Raw genomic sequence first — 20,740 nt, 5'->3', positions numbered from 1 at the left:
AGCAGTACTGAGCTGAGAATCTGGTCCTAGCTGCAAACCCCATTTTATTTGGGCTTTGCATAGGGGACAGGATTGCACTGGCAGTGTTGCCAGCTCTCCCAATTCTATCACAAGTTTCATAAGATTTCATGCTTCTCTTTAATCCCCAACTCCTAGAATCATGTGATCATCTCAGTTTTCATTTTAAAGAAAGTAGTAAGTGTGACACTGACAGACCAGGTGCCTGCTTATGCCAAGGCCCCTCGGCCTCACAAAACACTGACAAATGCATAGCTGGAAACCAGTCCGGCTTACCTGTGTGTTAATATTATTAAAATGGATATTAGAGTTATAAGAATGTGTTTAGTGTTTAGACTTTATGGAATGCGTGTGGGATGCTGCATGTATTAATCCTACTTATAATATCTGTATCCCATGTTATAAGGTAATGTTTAAATGTTTGCACTCTAACTCTAAAAATGTTTGCCAAGACTCTAAATTTTCAGTCAGGGGAGAACCATTACCAGGGGTGAAATGCTTGTTTACCACTAGAAGTATTATCTTCTCCCCCAACAAAAGGAGGTCTACAGACATCAGAGAAGCCATTGTGAACAAAAGACTTGGCTGATACCCTCACACCCATGAAGAGGGTACAAGTCTACATCCCATCACAGCTTGAATGCTGGGGGAAGGGAATAAAAATGCCTCTTGAGGAGAAATTGGTATTTTTATGCTGTCTGGATACTGAGGGGCAAATATTCCTAAAAGTAAGTATAGCAGTACCTGTGCTATAGAATAGTATCTTCTTCCTCATTATTACCATTATTTAGTCAGGATAGGGTATCAGTCTAGGACACTACCTATGACCTAGTGAGCTGGGTCGGATTAACTCTTTTGTGGGCCTGGGGATATTAGATTTTGTAGGGCCTCTGTACATAAGTCTTTTCTCTGGGAGGGAGTTTGGTGCAGGAGGGGGCTGGTGGAGAGTATTGGGGTGCAGGAGGGGGTGCAGGGTGTGGGAGGGAGTTTGGGTGCAGGACGGGGATTCTGATCTGGGGCATGGGGTTGGGGTGGAGAATGGTGTGCGAGGTGCAGGCTCCAGCCGGGAGGAGCTTACCACAAGTGGCTCCTGGCTGGCAACACAGCAGGGCTCAGGCAGGCTGCCTGTCTGCCTGCCATAGCCCGACACTGCTCCCAGAAGCAGCTGGCTACTAGCACGTCTTTGTGGCCCATGGAGGGAGGGGAACAGCATGTCTTTGTGTGCTGCCCACACCCGCAAGCGCCGCCCCCATAGCTCCCATTGGCTGGTTTCCAGAAAATGGGAGCTGTGAGGACGCTGCTGGGGGTAAGGGCAATGTGTGGAGCCACCTTCACTCCATCCTCCTCCCCCCTGCCACGAGCTGCAGAGACATACCAGCACCCAGCCACTTCTAGGAGTGGCATGAGGCCACGGCATGCAGGCAGCCTGCCTGAGCGCCTCACTGTGCCACAAGACTTTTAGTGGCCCAGAGTCGGAGGTCACGGTCTGTAATTTATTTTTGCGGGGTTCCCCTTGAGCTGGAGCCCTGGGCTGCAGCCCCTAAAGCCCCTGCCTTAATCCAGCCCTGCTAGTGAGACATAGCCCTCCCCTCATCAGCCAAACTTCTTGATTGGGGTTAGCCCTAAAGGACATAAAAGCTTTCTTATTATAGAAGTTTCTATTTTCTTTTAAACTTAAAATTGTACCTCTTTTGAGTGTGTGTGTGCTTACCTGCTTTAACCATGTAAATAACTCTCTTTTTTCTTTTTTTCCTAGTTAATACACTGTTAGTTTGCTACAGTTTTGATACAGCCTTGTCTTTGGTTTGAGATCTGAGGACAAATGACCTGGAGTAAGTGACTGGTCTTTTGGGACTGGGGCGTAAGCTGAATATTGGTGTTATAGAGACAATCTATCAGAGGCAGGCTTGAAAGATAGATCAGAAAACACAAGGGGACTGTCTGTGGCTTCTTATTAAAGCTGTTATAGTGCCTGAGGAGTTCACACGTGTTACTTGGTTGGTGAAAACTAAGTATAGAGCACACAACCCATTTGGGGTTCATGCCACTCCACACAGCATGACAATACATTTCTAGCCTTCTTGGGGGCAGAAAAGCTCAACGATGTTATGAAGTGAGAGCCAAGAGCTGTCTACTTAACCTTTCTATGCTGCAATAACACCAACTCTAAAATACAGACAGTAAAACTTCCCTACATCAAAGATGTGTTATGAAGACTAATGTGTATGGCAATTTGAAGATGTGAAGTGCTATATAAATATTCAGGGTCATTATTAACCTGGCACCATTTTATTTTGTTGACTTTCTGTTACATGCCTTGGATGGCTTGGAAGCAAAGCTCCATAGGAATATTTTCTCTAAAGATTTCAGTTTTGATCCCTGGATAGATTCAGGACAGAATTACAGCTGTAACACATGCTGATACGGCTGGCGTAGAAACAGAGCCTGTTGCTAAAATGTGCCTGTCACTCAGCTCCCTGCTGTGCCAGATGTTCTGAGAGAACTTATTCCTGCTGTGAACAGCACAGTTAGCCTGTATGCTAGACTGAATTCTCAGAATGATTGGTCTGTATTTTCATCAAGCTATGTGGAAGGTGAAAAGTATTGAATCAGTGATCCAAGAACGCGATGTCTGGGGAACTGATCGTATCTCGTGTAACTTTCCACCATTCCACAACTGATTGATCCTTCATTGCTGTCACATCCATACATTATTTCCAACACATTTACCTTTACCTGATCAGAATATTATTTGATAAGGCATAGGTGATGCTCAGGAAGTTCTAGGAGTGACTCAAGGTGGCTGATTCAGAGGTTAAAGCTTCAAATGGATTGTAGATAAGGCATGTCTGTCTATGCCACTAAAGATCAATCAAGTAGAGAAAGGATTACGGTCTCACTAACAGCAGGGTTTAAAACAAGGGAGGGCAGTTAGAGGACCAACCCCCCTCCTCTGTTAAAGCAGAGAAAGCTCTTCCTTGGATAAGCAGTGATCTGCCATAGTTCCCTCTTTATCTTGGCTGGTGCAGTGAGAGCTCCCTCCACCTGTTTCGGTCACCCTGACTCACTGCTAAACAGTATGAATGCAAAGCATGTTCCATTCAATTAATTAGCAACACACGTTAATAATGTAGAATAATAACTTGCAATAATTTCCTAGACCAGGGATCGGAAATCTTTGGCACCTTTGGCACTCAGCCCATCAGGGAAATCTTCTGGGGAGCCGGGACAGTTTGTTTACCTGCAGCGTCTACAGGTTCGGCTGATCGCAGCTCCCACTTGCCGCAGTTCACTGTTCCAAGTCAAAGGGAGCTGCGGAAAGTGGTGGCCAGCAAATCTCTGTTGTTTAATTTTGCTGTGTGTACACAGATCTGAGTTTCAAATCAGGGAGCTATGCTTCTTATGCTGCTTTAGAGGTTAAATGTTCTCAGGAATTTGAGGGTCACATAGCACTTTTTTGGCCCTCTCTAGTTGAACTAAATGTCTCAGCAAGAGATTTAAATAGTCAGGATTTGGGGTCCCTGAATTTATACTAAAGCATATATTGTAAAAACATGGTCTTAACACATCATGGAAGCTTGGAGGTGCATTTCTGAACAGTAGTTTTGCTTTGCTTGCGTAAAAATGTACCCCTTAGAAATAGTTGCTATATTTTTGACATAACAGTATCCAGTAGCTTCGATAACCTACAACAGTTTAAACGTGAGTTCTTTGTTTCTCTTTTTAAAAGTTATATACTTTAAATATAAGTGAATTAGAGAGCATTTACTGTGCAGTGAGCAATCTCATGGTGAGCAACCTGTTATAAGTAATGTGATTTTACATTGCTAATAATTGTCCCTAATTAGCCCATCTCTTAACTTTTCAAATTCACATGACTTAACTTTATTGCACAGATCTGTTCTATAATGCTCAATGGTCTCACGTGGCACCTGGTTTCCTGTAAAGAAAATGTGCCTTTCCAAAGTGGCATTCTTGCATGGATGATGCTATTCTTTACATTTTTGACTGCCATTATCTAGGAATCCATAATCCTCTCTGTGCTCTCATTGGAATATATTGAAAATCCCCAGTAGCTTTGGGTCTAATAGTGTGGAGTATTTCACCTTTCAGCTGTCTCCTCAATGTCTCTTGCTTTCAGAAATATATAGGAGAACTCTGAAAAAATATCTCCAATTCTCTGCCAGGTTCCCTTCAAGACTCTTGCGCTGCCCTCAGCAGTAGACCTAAGCAAATATTAGTAAAAACTGAGTGATGGCCACATGATCTGTATGACATTCCCCTCTGGTATTATCTGGACCAGCGGTCTGCTAGGTCATTCCAATCCTTGACTCTGGGAGCCAGCCTTATCCTGCTCTCCTGTGAGAACCCCCACTCCTGGGCTGTTCACGCACAGCCTCTGGCATGTAGGCTGCTCCCAGCTACTTGCAACTGAATGATACTAGCCAATATCTCCTGTCCCAGACACAACCCTAGGAACCTCTGTCTTGCAGTGTCCAGTTATGCCCACTGGATGCTGCAAGCTTATAGGAGTTCATCAATTTAACAAAGAAATTGATATGTACTAGGTTTGTTATCCCAAGGGGAGCCTCAGTCACTCTTCAAACCAAATGCACTGCTTCAGTAGAATAAACAAGCAGATTTATTAACTATAAAGATAAATTTTAAGTGATTATAAGTCAAAGCATAACAAATCAGATTTGGTCAAATGAAATAAAAGCAAAACGCCTTCTAAGCTGATCTTAACACTTTCAAATGCCCTTACAAACTTAGATATTTCTCACCACAGGCTGGCTGGTTGTACTTCAGCCAGGCTTTCCCCTTTGACCAGCGCTTCAGTCGCTTCTTGTGGTGTCTATAGATGTAGGTGGAAGAGAGAGGAAGAACATGGCAAACATCTCTCCCTTTTATCATGTTCTTTCTTCCCTCTTGGCTTTGCCCCCTTCCCTTCAGAGTCAGATGAACATTACCTCATCACTGTTCCAAACTGACCAAAGAAAGGGGGGTGACTCCCTCGAGAGTCCAACAGATTCTTTTGTTGCTGTCTAGGCCAGTATCCTTTGTTCCTAGGATGCTAGGCTGGGTTTGTCCTATACATGCCCTGGTGAGGTGTGAATTCCCTCTCAGCTCTTGGAGAGTTCTTCCCTGGGCTTATTTTAAGCCATGAGGATACATTTTCAGCCTCATAACTACATACATGAAATTATAACCTATAACCTTACTATAACTTTACTGTAACATCAATTCTCAGTGCATCATAAACCTTCTGAAGACACCTGCCATGAAAAACTTTGCATTGGATACCACACAATCATTTTACAAGGATGAACATAGGGGTTCTGGGGGTTTCCCCAAGGTACAGAGTGTCACAATCTGGCCCTATCATTTACTTACTGAGTGCTAACAGGAGCTTAGCACCATTGAAGCCTAGAGCAAGACACAGTCGCTACCCAAAGGTGCTTTGAGTCTAAGAACAGAGGTAAAATGGGGCAGTTTTCACTTCAAGGTTTAGAACTCCAGCACACCTGCAGTGAAGAAGTCACACAAGTTACTAGGTTAGCTGTATTAAATGAGCAGAATATAAATCAAAGGAGTTAGGGATATTGCTGTGGTGCTGACCAGCTACCACTAGACCTCTTGATGTCCCTTATTAGTCATCAAAATTGAAAAAGTTCACCATGTTCTCATAGGAAATACAGAGGCTTAGAAGCAATTTAATTGCCATTATTTTAACTTGTGAAGGAGCTGGAGTTCGACATAAATTTTAATTTGCAAAGGACACAGAAATATATATATACAGGGACAGATCCCTGATCCCACTCAGTCCACTGTGCACTAATCTGGAGGGGCAAAGGGAAAGGACAACTGGTTTAAACAGACAGCTGGGGAATCTCCTCCACTCGGCTGGTATCAAGCCATCATAGAAGGATGGTCCAAATGAACTACAGAAAGGTTATCAGTTAGGAAATTCTATGGGCTTTGAAGGCAATTTCTATAGAACCCAATTCTTTTTATTTCTGTTAATCTCTATAGGACTTTTCCATAAGGACTGGGGCATATAGACAGGAGTGTAGAGGGAGTTTGTACCGCTGCTACCTCTGCTGTACCTGTTGTGTGGGTAAACAGAGGACTTCTTTACCTCAAGCAGACAATCTGGCATTTAAATCTCTTACTTAGTAAGTGGCTATGGCTTTGATTCAGTAACATACTTAAGCATCTATCACTATAAGAACAGCCATACTGGGTCAGAGCAATGGTCCATCTAGGCCAGTCTTCTGTCTTCTGACAGTGGTCGATGCCATGCATCATTGGGAATGAACAGAAATGGCAGTCATCAAGTGATCCATCCCCTGTCATCCACTCCCAGCTTCTGGCAAAGAGAGACTAGGGACACTCAGAGCATGGGGTTGCATCCCAGACCACCTTAGCTAATAGCCATTGATGGATCTATCCTACATGAACTTATCTAGTGAAGCACTGCTCAGTGAGGCCCTTCAGCAAAAACCTAACTATAACCATAGATTTTAATGGAACTTAATCACATCTTTAAGTGCTTTGCTGAATCAGGGCATAAATTCAGAACTGGTGTAAACAGATGCACTGACTCTTGCTGTCCTCAGCGGAGCTGCACCTACTTACGCTAGCTCTGAATGTGACCCACTGTAGCAAACCTGGTAGTTCCCACTATCTGAATCCCCTCAATCTTTACATTACTAGTCTGTCTCACCGTTGACATTAATGGCGCAGGACGAAGATGTTAATGAAGTCCAGCCTAGTTTAAATGATCCACCAGTGGAGCTTCCATTGTTTTCCCATTCCAGACTGTAACAGCTTTCACTACTAGGAAATCTTTCCTGAAATTCAGCCTGAACTATCTTATGTTCTCAGTGTCATCTTGTTACTCCTAGATATCTTCCCTTGGACAACTCTAAACAAGTCCACTCTTCCCTTGATATTGACACTTACCAAACTCTTGCATTCATTTAATAATGTCCATGAGAGGGCAGGACCTTTTCTGGCTAAGTTAGCATGTTTAATGTCTGGGATACATTTGCTTTCATATAATTATGCACAAACTTCATATTGATATACATATTGTGTGTCTGTGGGGGAGAGGGTGTTGAATGTGTCTGTCTCATGAATATGCAGCAGCCCTATTTCTTTGAGTAAGACACAAACATATTTCTGGTCAGATATGCAGCACTCAAATGTGTATATATTTTCTCCTCTCTTACGCTCTTTGCATAAAGCAGATGAAATTCAGTGACTGCCAGAGCAGATATATATTTTCCAGGGCACAACAGTAGTCTAGTGCCAGATGATAAAAGCTTTATCTGGCATCCAAATAGCACAATTGCATTTTGACTATTCCAGGCTCCAATATTTCTAAGGTTTCACCTAACAAGCATAATCCTGAATACATCGAAGGTGATGATAAATGTTGATGATCTATTCAGAGGTTGAGATGGCTAATAATATGCTGGGGGACTTCATTTTCAAAGATTCGTGGATTTTAAGGCCAGAAGGGACCAACAGATCATCTAAACATGTATAACACTCTATAAAATTCCACCCCACTACCCCAGTGTTGAGCCCAATAATTAGTGTTTGACTAAAACATATTGTCTAGCATTTGACAAAGGAAAACATTGTGTGACTAAAGATGATAATCTTACCATTCATTTCTAGGATGGCCTCAGAGCTGGCCATGAAGAGCCCAAGCTTCCAGAGGATGGACTCCCAGACATCTCTCAGGGCTGGTCTACACTAGGGGGGGAAATCGATCTAAGATACGCAACTTTAGCTACGTGAATAACGTAGCTGAAGTCGAAGTATCTTAGATCGAATTACCTACCATCCTCACGGAGAGGGATCGATGTCCGTGGCTCCTCCTGTTGACTCCGCTACCGCCGCTCGCTTCGGTGGAGTTCCGGAGTCGACAGGAGCACGTTCGGGGATCGATATATCGTGTCTAGATGAGACGCGATATATCGATCCCTGAGAAATAGATTGCTACCCGCCAATACGGCAGGTAGTGAAGACGTAGCCTCAGTTGGGATTGTAACATGCTAGCACTATGAAATTGCAACACCAAGTTACCAGATTGAGATTGGCTTGGGACTCACTGATTCTTGTTCCTAATGACCTGAATCGCTTTGATTCACCTTGCCTGAACGACATCCTAATACACTTGCCTTTTAGTGTTTCCATGAGCCCACCGATGGCACTTTAAAAATAGGCATTACCCTGAAAAAAGCCACCTGTTTATTGTTCATTAGCCTGAGCCTAGACCAAGGACTGAAACTTCTTCCCCTTTCTTCAGACTTTGGCTACAAATTCATGTAATGCCAGAAGGGCCTGATCCAGAGAGATGCTGAACCCTTGCTGAGCACCTTTAACTCCCATTCACGTTGATGGGAGTTTCAGAGGTCTGGCTCCTCTCAGGCCCAGGCCTTTCATGCACAAAGCATTGCAGACTGTAGTGCTAGGTCAGCCAGTGGCTTCACTGAAGCATCTTAACATGTAAATCCTAAAGGATGTTTCATTCCCTGCTTTAGCCATTAAGAACTGGTGACTTTATCCTAATGATCTTGCTAGCCCAGCACAAAGTCACTTAAAAGAGACACAATGGCAGCAGCTGGGTAGCTGACAGCTCCCAGAACAGCCTTGTGATGTTCACCGGTGCCTTGGAGAGCCCTTATACAAGTGAATTGATGCTGTTGTAGTCAAACTAGTCTAAAGGAGAAAATCATTAGAGGGAATCAAGTGTCTTGCCCTTGTTTTGATTATTAGTTAGGGTTTACACCTTTCAAAGTTCAGGATCATCTGGATTCAAGTCCTCTCAACTGTCCCTTATTACAAATGTACTTTCATCCTTCACACACAACCTCTTTTTAGTTCTTTGATTTTCGTCAGTAATGTAAACAGGTAATGAACAAATGTTATTGATGGTAGCGGAAAACAACCCACCTAGATGCAGAAGGCGCCAACATTGTTCTATTGAGTGTCTCCTCTGCTTTTGATCTTTAGCCTAAATAGTGTTTCACAGTTGGGCAATGGCAGCAAATTGAACCTTTTAGCCAATGATTCACAAATCTACTTCTCCCCTCCTGGATTTATTCTCTGGTCTAATAGCACAGCTGAACCTGTCATTCTGACATCCTCTTGTGGATGTGTAGCCATCTTTTAAACTCAGCATGGCCACAAGTGAGTTGGTCTTGCCCCAATGAGTCAATGAGGCTCATTTCCAGCAAATCACTTTATCTCTCACATAATACTAAGCCCATGAGTAGTCTCACTGACATCAAAACCAGCAATGGAATCCAGAGCTCCAGACTCACCACTCCCAGCTGTGTGATGGAGCCGTAGATTCAGCATCTTTCACCAACAATAAGGCTTAGTTTTCAAAAAGCAGTAGGGCCTGAAGGAATAAACAGAGGGTTATGAACCAGTAGGGCCGGCATTCTAATCCTGACTCTGCCCCGACTGTCTACGGCCTTGAGCAAATTAATTCACCTTTTGTCTCACTTTTCATCCATAAAAAGGATAATAGTGCTTACCCACTTACCTCAAAGGGTGTTGTGAGGATTAGTTAATGTCTATATGAAGCTCTGAACATATAAATCTCCAAATATCCTGTTTGGAAAGAAGACTTAAAAAAAAAAAAAAGAGCTACATTTCTGTAGCAAAAATGGACCAAAAAAAACACCTGATTGGCTGATGTTGATCTTGTCTGTAATGATATATCTGACTGGGCTTAAATGTGATTGAATCCCACTCACCTATATTTCCTAGCCTTCTGAAAAATAAGAGGCCTACCATAGCAGTGAGCCTTGCAAGATGCCATACATTAGCCTCTCTCTGCTTTGTCCAGTTTTTTTTTATTTATTTTTTTAAATAGCAAATGAACTGTCACATATCTAGATAGGAGAGACAGCTGCTCACAAATTAGATATTTGCACGGCAATTGACCTGCCTGTCAGAAAACCTGCCCTCAGAATGTAGCACATGACACCAGAGTGCTATTTACTACAGAGTTTTTTTGTTTGTTTGTTTGTTTGTTTTTACCAGAAAAGAGAGATCTTAATTTAAAGGGGAAAAAATAGCAAGGTATAAAATAAATATTTTGGATGGTGTAAGGCCAAAGGAGCCTTTTGTAAGAAACATCTCAGCTAAATAAGAACGGCCATAATGAGTCAGACCAATGGTCCTGTCTTCTGACGTATTCAGGAAAAACAGAGCAGCTGGAAATAATGTTCTCAGTAGGAGCCAACAGGCCCCGGAGTTGAACATCCCAAGAGTTCAGCAAGGTTTGGATCTGGAGGTTCTGGTTCTGATCCATCCCTAATACATTACACTGTGGAAAATTGGTATAAGAGTTCAACATGACACTAGAGCTGTGTGATTTTTTTTCTAAATTCTGTTCAAAGACAGAGTGAAATTGAGTGAGTGTGTGTCTGTGTGTGTTCATCCAGCCAACAGAGGACTTAAAACTTCACAGTCCCTGATGGCCAAATAGAGACTGTCAGATTTTGAATGGACATTTGAAAGCATCATTTTGCACCATTCATCTTGCTTTGATGGAAAGGGGCTCATTCTAAATTTAAAAATTCATGGAAATAGGGCAAGTTTCAAATTTACATTACAATGTGAAAATGCCCAATTTTTTTCTCACCCCTCTGAATTCCATGCTGTGCAAAGCAGCTTGGAAACTTAGTTTGTATGTAGGGTCCTTAATGATCCTGCAAAGAGAACTGGTCAGGCAATCTTCTGTGCCAATAGTGGAACCCCATTGAAATCATTTTTTCCCCTGGAGATCAATGGCACTCGTTGAGGGCACAGGGCTTCATCTGTGTAGTTCTTTTTGCAGAATTGGTGCTTATATGATTATATGGGCATTGTAAAAATCATCCTTCCTGGGATTTTATACCTTGACCAATTAATATCTTGCTCCTTTTACAGCAATCAGAGTATTTGACCGAAACCTATTTTTGTTTCAGGCACTTTGGCGTTCCCAGCTTGGATGGCCTTGTTCTGTACTGTGCTGCCATTATCAAAGGGAAGTGTGTAAAATAAATCATCGCACCGGGAGAATTTATTGCTACAATAAAAATAAAGGCCTCCTAGGTTCACTGAGTCCACTGTCCTGAAGACAGAGAGAGTAAGTTTGAGGAATTTACTGCACCATACCACTGGGTCATTGTACCTACCTGAAGAGTTGGCTCAGCAGACAGCTGGAGACATCAATAAAGAAAATGCAGCCTAAGGGGGAAAAAACTGGAGTATTTGATCTGTTGAAAGGAAAATGTACCTTATTTTGGAGTCTGCAAACCAGACGATATCCTGGGTTTGTATTTTGCTAACAGTGGGGATGTTAGCTCTGCTTTATTAATGCTCTCATAAATTATTTGGTGAAACAGAGCCCCCTAGACAAATTGCATGCTTATTTATCTCATTTGGGAGTTTGCCCTGTACAGTAAACACTACCATTTGGTAGGGAATTTGCAAACAGACAAGCCACTCTTTGTTTTTAAGGTCGTCATTTTAAAACAAGGCTGTTTTCCTGTGTAAGTGAGTGGTGGCAGGGAGAGGCATTCCAGAGAAACTGCAGCAAGGGAGAAACCTGGAAGATACTCTACAATAGGAAAGGAGAGGAGTAGGTGGTAAAAGGGCCTGAAGCAGGGAACCTTTAGAAGAGATGGGTAGAAGAGCCAGGAGATTAAGAAGACGTGGTCCACTGATGTATGGTCTACATAGATAGATAGACAGACAGACAGACAGACACTGCAAAAGAACAGTCAGAGAGAGTGTTATTAGACTTTTCTGTAAGAAAGAAAAGGAGTCACGTCAGGGTTAGGGCTCTAACCCTGGGTCATTATCAACTTCACCAAGATTTGAACTGATGACTGAGAGGCAAAGGTCTCCATACATCATTAGTCCACAATGCAACTGTCTTTTTTTGTTAAAAAACAAAATGGTAAGCCAGGAGGCTGCACCTAAATGCCATGGTATCAGGTGTAAGAAAAACCACAGGTAGTCAGGAGGTTAGGGGAAAGAAATGGGGGAGACATTTGTCCTAGTAAATTCTCCAAATGATGGTAGGCAGCAATAGGGTTAAATCAGGATATAAGAAGAAACATCAGCATAAAAGGGAAGCATTTACCGCAGTACAAAGGATCTGGAAAATGGGTCTTTGTTAACAAGATTATAAAAGGAAGTTAAAGCAAAACAAGGAGTAATGATGCACAAGTGAGATCAAGCAACTCAGATCTTCCCAAGAAGCTCTGAGGTTTTGAAGCATACACTGATAGCACACCTTGAAGGATCCTCTCTAGGATCAGAGGGCAGAACAAGAGGCAGAGAACAAGAGAGAGAGAATGAAACGAGGGCACTATGGAGATATTACTTTACAAATGAAGAAAGAAGAGAGAGATTTTTCATAACTGAAAGTTAAATGTCTGTGAACAGCAGGGGGGAATGAAGATAGGCAGAGAACTCTCTGATCATTTCTGATGAGGTGAAAGGACTTTCAATTTGTTAAAGGTATCAGCAATCAGAGAACATACCAAGACATTTCTATAGCACGAAGAAAACATCATGTGCATAATTCCATGGAGTTTGCTCATTTTGAAATACCGACCATAAAAGTGGTCAAATTAACATATTATTTATTATTATTCATGTAAGTTATGGAGCAAGAAAGCTAATAGAGGGTTCACTGCATGTTGGCTGTGTGGAACATTTAGACAATGATTGGATTTTGGTACCCAAACCATCGACTATATAGAGACCAACAAAACAAAGCTATTTAAAATCTTATTGTAGGGATCAATATAAAAAGCTCCCCATATCAACAGGGAAATACATGTGCCCTTTTCCCCACCAGCACTTGTAAATCACATGGACCGGAGAAAACTACCTTAAAAGAATGTAGGCAGGAAAATTTTGACTTTTTGAGCTCCTCAATAAACAAGGCTGGTTCCTTAAAAAAATATTCCTCACCTGTGAGCCAAGAAAGGCGTTAATGAATGATTACAGCATTTGAGAGGAAGTTAGAATCTGAGATGTAAAGTACATTTTTAGCACTGATGTACAAGGAATAAGACACACTCTGATTAGCAAGAAACAGGAGTTGCATGCATCAAATCTGCGATACTAAAAATGTAACCTTTGCATAGCCAAGTGTTCTTTGTCCTGTTATGAACTAGTAACATGGATTTAAAAAGGCCCCAGATTTTCATACGCTGGACATGCAATTTGTATACTGGATAGTTTGTGTGCATAATCAGCAGCGCTCAGAGCCAGAAGTTGGAAATTAAAGCACTGGGGGCAGCTGTTACAGAAATGGTGTAAGGAAAGGATGCAGAATGCTGTCTTAGGACTGGGGCTCGTTAGTCAATTGAGTTCTGGCAATGAGTAAAGAAAGAGTTAAAATGGTTTCCACTTCTTCTTCCTCCAACCCTAAAGCCAAGCTGGCCACTATCGTCTCATTCCCATTTGTAGGGTAGGACTGGTCTTGTAGGGATAGAAAGGCTAGGGCTTCAATATGTGAGGAGATTGATGAGTTGGCTGTCTAGCTAATCTAGGTATTTACACCACTTTCGTCACTGACACCTTGAATGACATCTGTCCTTTGAGTTACTTGCCCAAGTTTAACTGATTGATGTCTTTGTCAGGTGATTGAGACTGCTGAGATTGTTTACAAAAAAGTGGGACAAAAAAGCTTTTTTGTAAAATGAACAGGACATGATAACAGTGACCTTCCTGTTTTTCAGGTACACATAGTTATCCTGCCTAAAACAGAGCACAGCATTTTCTTGCACTCAGACCTGGCCTACACTTAAAAATTAGGCATCACATTTTTTCACAGCCCTGATCGATGGAGCTACGTCAACCTAACCTCATGGCCGCCTGAATGGAACAAGTCTTCCATAGACCTAGCTACTGCTTCTTGGAGAAGTGGATTAACTGCATCATGAAAAACCCGTTCTGTCAATGTAGGAAATGTCTCTGATATGATGCTACAGCAGCACAACTACAATGCTACAGCTGTGCTGCTGTAGTGTAGACACCCTTTCAGTCCCAGTTCTGCTTTGGGAGATAGTTGTGCATTTTCTGCCTCTGGCAGACATGGGAGTAAGCTCGGGGCTAGAGATGAACAGACAAAAGATTCTATATTCACATTCAGCATGTGGAAAAAGTTCAGATGCTGATGCAAGCTATCAGAACTCCCTAAGTCTGCAAAATTAGGCTGGAAATCTCATCATAACATAGACATTTTCAGCAGTTCTGCCTTAGCCAAAAACTAGAATGATCTGAATCCTTTAAAAAGTTTTTCTAAATGGATGAAGATTTGGAGCAAAGCATAGGTCTTCTGAGTGGGTTTGTCTATCCTTTCTAAGCACCTGAGTTTAGGGTATGACTACACTGGAATTGGGAGATGTGATTGCAACACTTGTAGACACACTCAAGCTAGCTTTGATGTAGCTAGATCAAAGGTAGCTTGAGTAACAACAGCAGTGAAGCTGAAGCAGCGCGGGCATCTGCACAGGCTAACCTCAACCTGGGACCCTGGCTACATAATCAATGGGCTCAATTCCTTCCCCCGCCCCATGACAGCTTATTCTTATTGCTGCTAGGCTATCATCCCAAGTATGCCTATTAAGATTTAAAATACTAAAAAAAACAAACAATTGTATGTGCTAAATGAGAAGCCAGCAGGTCCTACCCCTAGCCAGTGCTTCCAAAGTTGCCATTGAACTGAAAAAAAGACACCAGTATGTAAATTCAGGAAAGATTACTTCCTTTACTTTAAAAGCAGCAGAGAATCCTGTGGCACCTTACAGACTAACGGACGTTTTGGAGCATGAACTTTCGTGGGTGAAAACCCACTTTGTCAGATGCAGGATTCTCTGCTGCTTTTACAGATCCAGACAAACACGGCTACCCCTCTGATACTTGGTTCCTTTACTTTCTTTTTCCAGAGGAGTTAAGAGCCTGATCTTTGCTTTGTTAACAAATAAAGTTTTCATGTCTCGTCTTTGTGATATGATAATATGTTCATTCTCAGTCACTGTTCAGAAAAATGACCCGATCTAGCCCTTGAGATGGGAAGGTTCCTTAGCTGTGGTGTATTCTAGCAGCACCAATATGACGGTAACAGTGCACAAATAAGAAACATCAATACTCTTTTATAAAGGACGTGGAGCACTTGTGGCACCTTAGAGACTAACAAATTTATTTGGGCATAAGCTTTCATGGGCTAAAACCCACTTTACTGATGTGTGCAGTGGAAAATACAGTAGGAAGATATATATACACAGAGAACATGAAAAAATGGGTGTTGCCATACCGACTATAACAAGAGTAATCAATTAAGGTTTCATTTAAAAGTGTAAGTGGGGGATGACAATACCAAACTTAAGGAGAGGTAGCTATGTCTATCATGTATAGCTTAAACTCCAACAAAGCATACAGACCTCATGTGATTTCTTGGCATTCTTTGGTGATAAAAGAATGTGTGGGCAGAAATTATTTATTTTATTTTAATTTATTTTATTACTGTAGCACCTAGAAGCCCAAGTTATGGACCCAGACCCCATTGTGCAAAGAGTTAATAATCTAAGTAAAACAAACTGAAAGTATCAGTAATCTGTTGTGTTAAAACAGCTGAGAGCTGAACTCTCACCCTCATGAATGATTCACCAACACAAATGTATACACAATTTTCATGGTGTTCCTTTGTTAATCAGAGACATTACACTTTCTGTTGCAGGAATGTCTGATTGCACAGTTGATACCATTTTTATAATAATTTATCGCTGGTGAATGGTGCTGGACTGACAACCCTGAAAACCAAAACCCTCTGTTTTTCCAGACAACAGCTACTGCTTGGGCAGTGCCATTGTAAACTTTCTCCACAATGGCTGTCCCTTCAGCTCTCCAAGAAAGTTCCCTCGTCTGCAGTGTGATTGCAGTTTGTCTCCACAGCCGGTGCGATCCCTGGCATCTCCAGAGAAACTGCTAACAGTTATGCCAACTGGGATGTAGACACTTGATTGCTAAAAAGTGGATTGAAAGCATTGATCAGTTTTGCAGAGGGCATAGAACAGTACTGACTTTCAAACGATAGTACTTGGCCAGGATTGTAATTGGTTACCTAAACTGATGAATGGCTCCATAACCTATTCACAACCCTCTGAGCCCCTTCTGATAGGGGGTCAGGGCTAGAATGTCCAGGGCATTGATGTAAATAGGCACAGTGGAGTGGGCCCAAGGAGCCTTCTTCTTTGCCCTGGCACACCCTGTGCAAGAGTCAACAACAGATGCTCTCAAGGGAAGGGGCGGCCTTCACAGCCCCTGGGAGAACTCTTCTGCTCCACACTGCTCCAAATGCACAATTTAAATCGAAATGGCACAATTTAACCTGTAATGTTCTAAGCAGGTGATTCAGAAAGAGCTGGGCTTCCCTCTGAGTTAGTGCTGAATCTGTGCCTGAGCATGATGCTAGGGGGTCCTGTAACACTGGAGGAACCATCTTTGAGCTAAGCCATAAAACAGAATCTTTGACCACTTGTCATTAAAGATCCCTGTGTTAGAACCTGCAGGGCTAGACCCAGAGAGGTTCTGGGCTGCTGCTAACTCCCAATCGCCATGGGATGCTTAGGTTGGGCTCCCACGGGAGAACCCTGTGAGGCTGGGCTTGGCAGGAAGTATCTCCCAGAAGGACCTGAGAGGTGGCCCCTTACACCCCTCTGATTGGCCAAAACCAGTACTTAAACCAGGAAGCCATGAAGGAGAGCTGTCTTAGCAACAGCACAGACTAGCTGCCTGCCTCTGCTCCAGGACCTGCTTGTGATAGATCCTAGACTCCAGCTTCTGACCCTGGTTTGTCCTCAATTTTGCCATTCGATTGCTTTCTGTAACCTGGCACCTGACCCCGATCTCCTGACTCTCAGTTAACCCACTGATCCACCTCAGAGCCTGACTTCCAAGTGCCTGACTCCTGTTCTGATCATTAGATATGACTACCCTCATCCTGGACATGACACCCGGTGTATTTTCAATAAGGTTATGGTTGCTGTCTAGGGCCATGCGAACTGGAATTGCCATTGCATGGGAATTTCTGTTGCATTTTAGTTTTGTTCCAAATCAGAACAAAACATCAAACTTCAAAATTTCCCACAAAATGAAATGGTCAAATAATAAATCATAATAATAATTAATCATAAATAATAATTTTGGGTCAATTGAAATCTTTTGTTACCATTTTGCCTTTTTAAATTTTCATAAATTTAAAAAAAAAGGTCATTTTGAAACGAAAAATTGAAAAGCTCTTTTACATTAAGATTGAACATTTTGGCCTTGTCAAAACACTTTGGTTTGATTCCCCCCTCCCCACCACCACCCCCCTGTCATAAATAGATAGCTAAGGGTTAATGTTTCTTTTACCTGCAAAGGGTTAACAAAGGGAACGAAACACCTGACCAGAGGACCAATCAGGAAACCGGATTTTTCAAAGCTCAGGGGAGGGAATTTTTTTGGTTCTTTGTCTTTGTCTGGCTCTCAGCTATGAGAGGGGATCTTTTACTATCTGTAAGCTTCTCATCTTCAGTTTCCCAGTTGTAAGTACAAAGGTAGCAAAACAATAGGCTTTTATATGTTTTGTTTTGTATTTACATGTGTGTGTGCTGGAATGTTTAAATTGTATCTCTTTTTGAATAAGGCGGTTTATTCATATTTTTTCTTTTAAGCAATTGACTCTGTATAATTGTCTTTGATACAGAAGATATTTTTATGGCTTTTTCTTTCTTTTTTATATAAAGCTTTCTTTTAAAAACCTGTTTAAGGTTTTTCTCTGGTTAAGGCTAAGGAACGAAGGGAGGGGGCAAATCTCTTTGTGTTAGCTTGACTAGGTTTGAATGCATAGCCTCAGGGGAAGAAGGAGGGGGGAAGGTAAATTGCCCTCTCTGTTTTGCATTCAAGGAGTTTAAGTACAGTATCGCCCAGGATAACCCAGGGAGGGGGAGCTGGGGATGAGATAAAGAGGAGACAAGGGGAGGAGGTTGTTTTCCCTTTGGTGTGAGACTCAGGGTTTCTGAGTCTTGGGGTCCCCCAGAGAAGGTTTGGGGAGACCAGAGAGGGAGTCAGGCCCTGGAAATTCCTGGCTGGTGGCAGCGAGATCAGATCCAAGCTGGTAATAAGCTTGGGGGAGGTTCATACAAGCACTCAGATTTTGGACACTAAGGTCCAGATTTGGGATTAAGATTGAATATTTTGGCCTTGTCAAAACACTTTGGTTTGTTTCCCCCCTCCCCACCACCACCCCCCAAATAAAATTTTGTCAAAATCAACATGTTCCAGTGGAATGGTTTGATTTTGACAAATCAGGATTTTCCAACAGAAAAACATTCAGTCCAGTAAAATTGAGGTAAATCTGTACTGTACCATTATTGTCACAGACTGGCTGAAACTTTAAGGGGAGCCAGGCTCAGCCTGGCCTCTGACCTAGTAGTTAATCCCAGCTGATTCTGATCTGGACTTAATTATCATTAGTGATCCCCGCAGTGGAAGGTCAGGGAGGACTACATAGAGAGGGAAGAGAACTCAGAGAGAGACAGTATCTGAGAGAGAGAACAAGGGGAACTTTCTCTCTCTGGAAGGCTGTTGAGAAACATGGGGAACAGTTTAGCCTCCTGCGGGAGGCTCAGAGATAGGACCAGTAAGAAGTAGGGAGGTCCCTGGGAGACGTTGCCAGAATCCCCAGGGAGGAGAGACAGTAGAAAAACCTGCTGAGAAGAAGGGCCAATAGGGAAAAAGCCATGGGAGTCAGTGCTCAGTCTAAGGAACAAAGAAGGAATTCAGCAGTGCCTGGGAGCAGGGGTGAAGAGCAGGGAATTTCAGCATAGCCCAAGAGAGGCAGAAGAATCTTCTGTTTGGACATTTATTCTGGATTCTTTAGTTAAAGGTAATAATTGGAGATACATCAATCTCCTAGAACTAGAAGGGACCTTGAAAGGTCATTGAGTCCAGCCCCCTGCCTTCACTAGCAGGACCAATTTTTGCCCCAGGTCCCTAAGTGACCCCCTTAAGGATTGAACTCACAACCCTGGGTTTAGCAGGCCAATGCTCAAACCACTGAGCTAGTCCTCCTTTACTCTGGAAAGGGCCTTCTTTACCCTGGAAAGGGACTGGACTAATATGTGACCTTAGAGTTGCCAATCCTCAAGGATTGTCCTGGAGTCTCCACGTATTAACGATTATCTTTAATTAAAGATTATGTCATGCGATTAAACCTCCAGGAATACATCCAACCAAAACTAGCAACCCTAGTGACCTAGCCAGGGGGATGGATCACAGAAGATGGAATAAGCCATTGCTTGACCAAAGAAGTGGTCATGATGGGGTGCTAGAGATGAGAACCCCTGTGATGCCATGAGGTGCTACAGTGGGTAATGTAACTACTCACACCCATCAATAGTTTCCATGTCTTTCCCCCTCTTTAGCTGTTGGTTAGCCACATGATAACTATTTAAGTTCCAGGAGCTTGTTTCTTCCATGTCCCCAATGAGCTGCGCCAAAGCAATAGACATGACTCATATTCCTGGTGGGTTGATCAGAATTAGAAAGATTTGTTATGGCTCCCTGAATCTCAGAAGAAAGGCAGTAAGGGCAGCATGAGCTTTTACCCAAGGACAACATAAGTGAAATACTGTGATATATACAGATAAAATAACATAAGTCTGTATTGTAATATGTTTTTTTTTCTTGGATTCATTGTTACTTTGTTTATTTTCTCTTTGTTGTTCAGTGGAGCAATAAAGAAGATGGAGCATATAATATGAGCCTGGGGGGTATAGTAATAAAGCCACATTTATTAATGGTGTGTCCTGGATCTAGCGATGAGACCCTGACAGCTGTCAGGTTTCAGGCACATCCGGCACCTATTGTGAAATGTATTGAGAATAGCAGAGGCCTGTTATGATTCTCAGAGAGTTGCTTGTGACCAGCCTTGGGAAGTCTGACAAGCCCCTAGGACTTATGCATCATGTATTAATATGACAGAGGATTTTTATAGAGGGGAAAAAATTGACTCATCATGGGATTTGTGTCCTTCTTGCTGTGTAGCTGCTCACCTTTATGTTGTAGCAATCATGTGTTTGTGGGGCTCCCTCTAATATTTGTATTCAGGATGAAAGACTTAACAGGACACTCTCAAGTCAAATTTGGCTCCAAATCTAGGGACTCTATTCTATTCATCTGATGCATGGCATGAATGTGACAAAACGTGCAAAGTAGCATCCAAGCCAACTTTCAAAAGCCTGATCCTGAGAGAGGCTCAGTGACTCTGGGAAGTGCTGACTGCCCTCAATTCCCATTCAGTTCAAGGCAGACACTAAGCACTGGATCATAAAATCACATAAGTTACATTAAAAAGATGACATCCAGCTATGAGCAAGCTAGGGCCACAATGTGATGCATGTGCTTTGCTATTTTGTGTATGGTCTGTCAAAAAGATGGGTGTGACCTTCCACTGAACATGCAGAACCATTGCTAGTAAAGATGGTGTGAGATCCTTACTCCTTGGGAAACTTTGGTATTGAAGGTCTGACTGGGTGATATTCAAGCCCCGTTTGTGCTGCCACACTGATAAGAGGTCAAGTTTTGAAGTCCTTACTCAATTTTACACTCTTGGTAAGGCCTGAGTAAAACTCAGTGAGAA

At 42.4% G+C, this 20,740-nt stretch overlaps 1 long non-coding RNA gene across 1 annotated transcript; it reads left to right on the top strand.

The window, feature by feature from the left end:
• The first annotated feature begins 433 nt into the window (after positions 1–433).
• On the top strand, positions 434–13,852 carry LOC142046665 (uncharacterized). Its single transcript, XR_012655669.1, has 4 exons — positions 434–746; positions 1,775–1,850; positions 11,019–11,365; positions 13,794–13,852. It is a non-coding gene; the product is annotated as an uncharacterized LOC142046665 (long non-coding RNA).
• Positions 13,853–20,740: the final 6,888 nt, after the last annotated feature.

The sequence above is a fragment of the Chelonoidis abingdonii genome, chromosome 4 (assembly GCF_003597395.2).
Source record: "Chelonoidis abingdonii isolate Lonesome George chromosome 4, CheloAbing_2.0, whole genome shotgun sequence".
In the NCBI taxonomy this organism is placed as follows: Eukaryota; Metazoa; Chordata; order Testudines; family Testudinidae; genus Chelonoidis; species Chelonoidis abingdonii.
The sequence above is the reverse complement of the archived record's forward strand: the minus strand, read 5'-3'. Positions and strand labels throughout refer to the sequence as shown.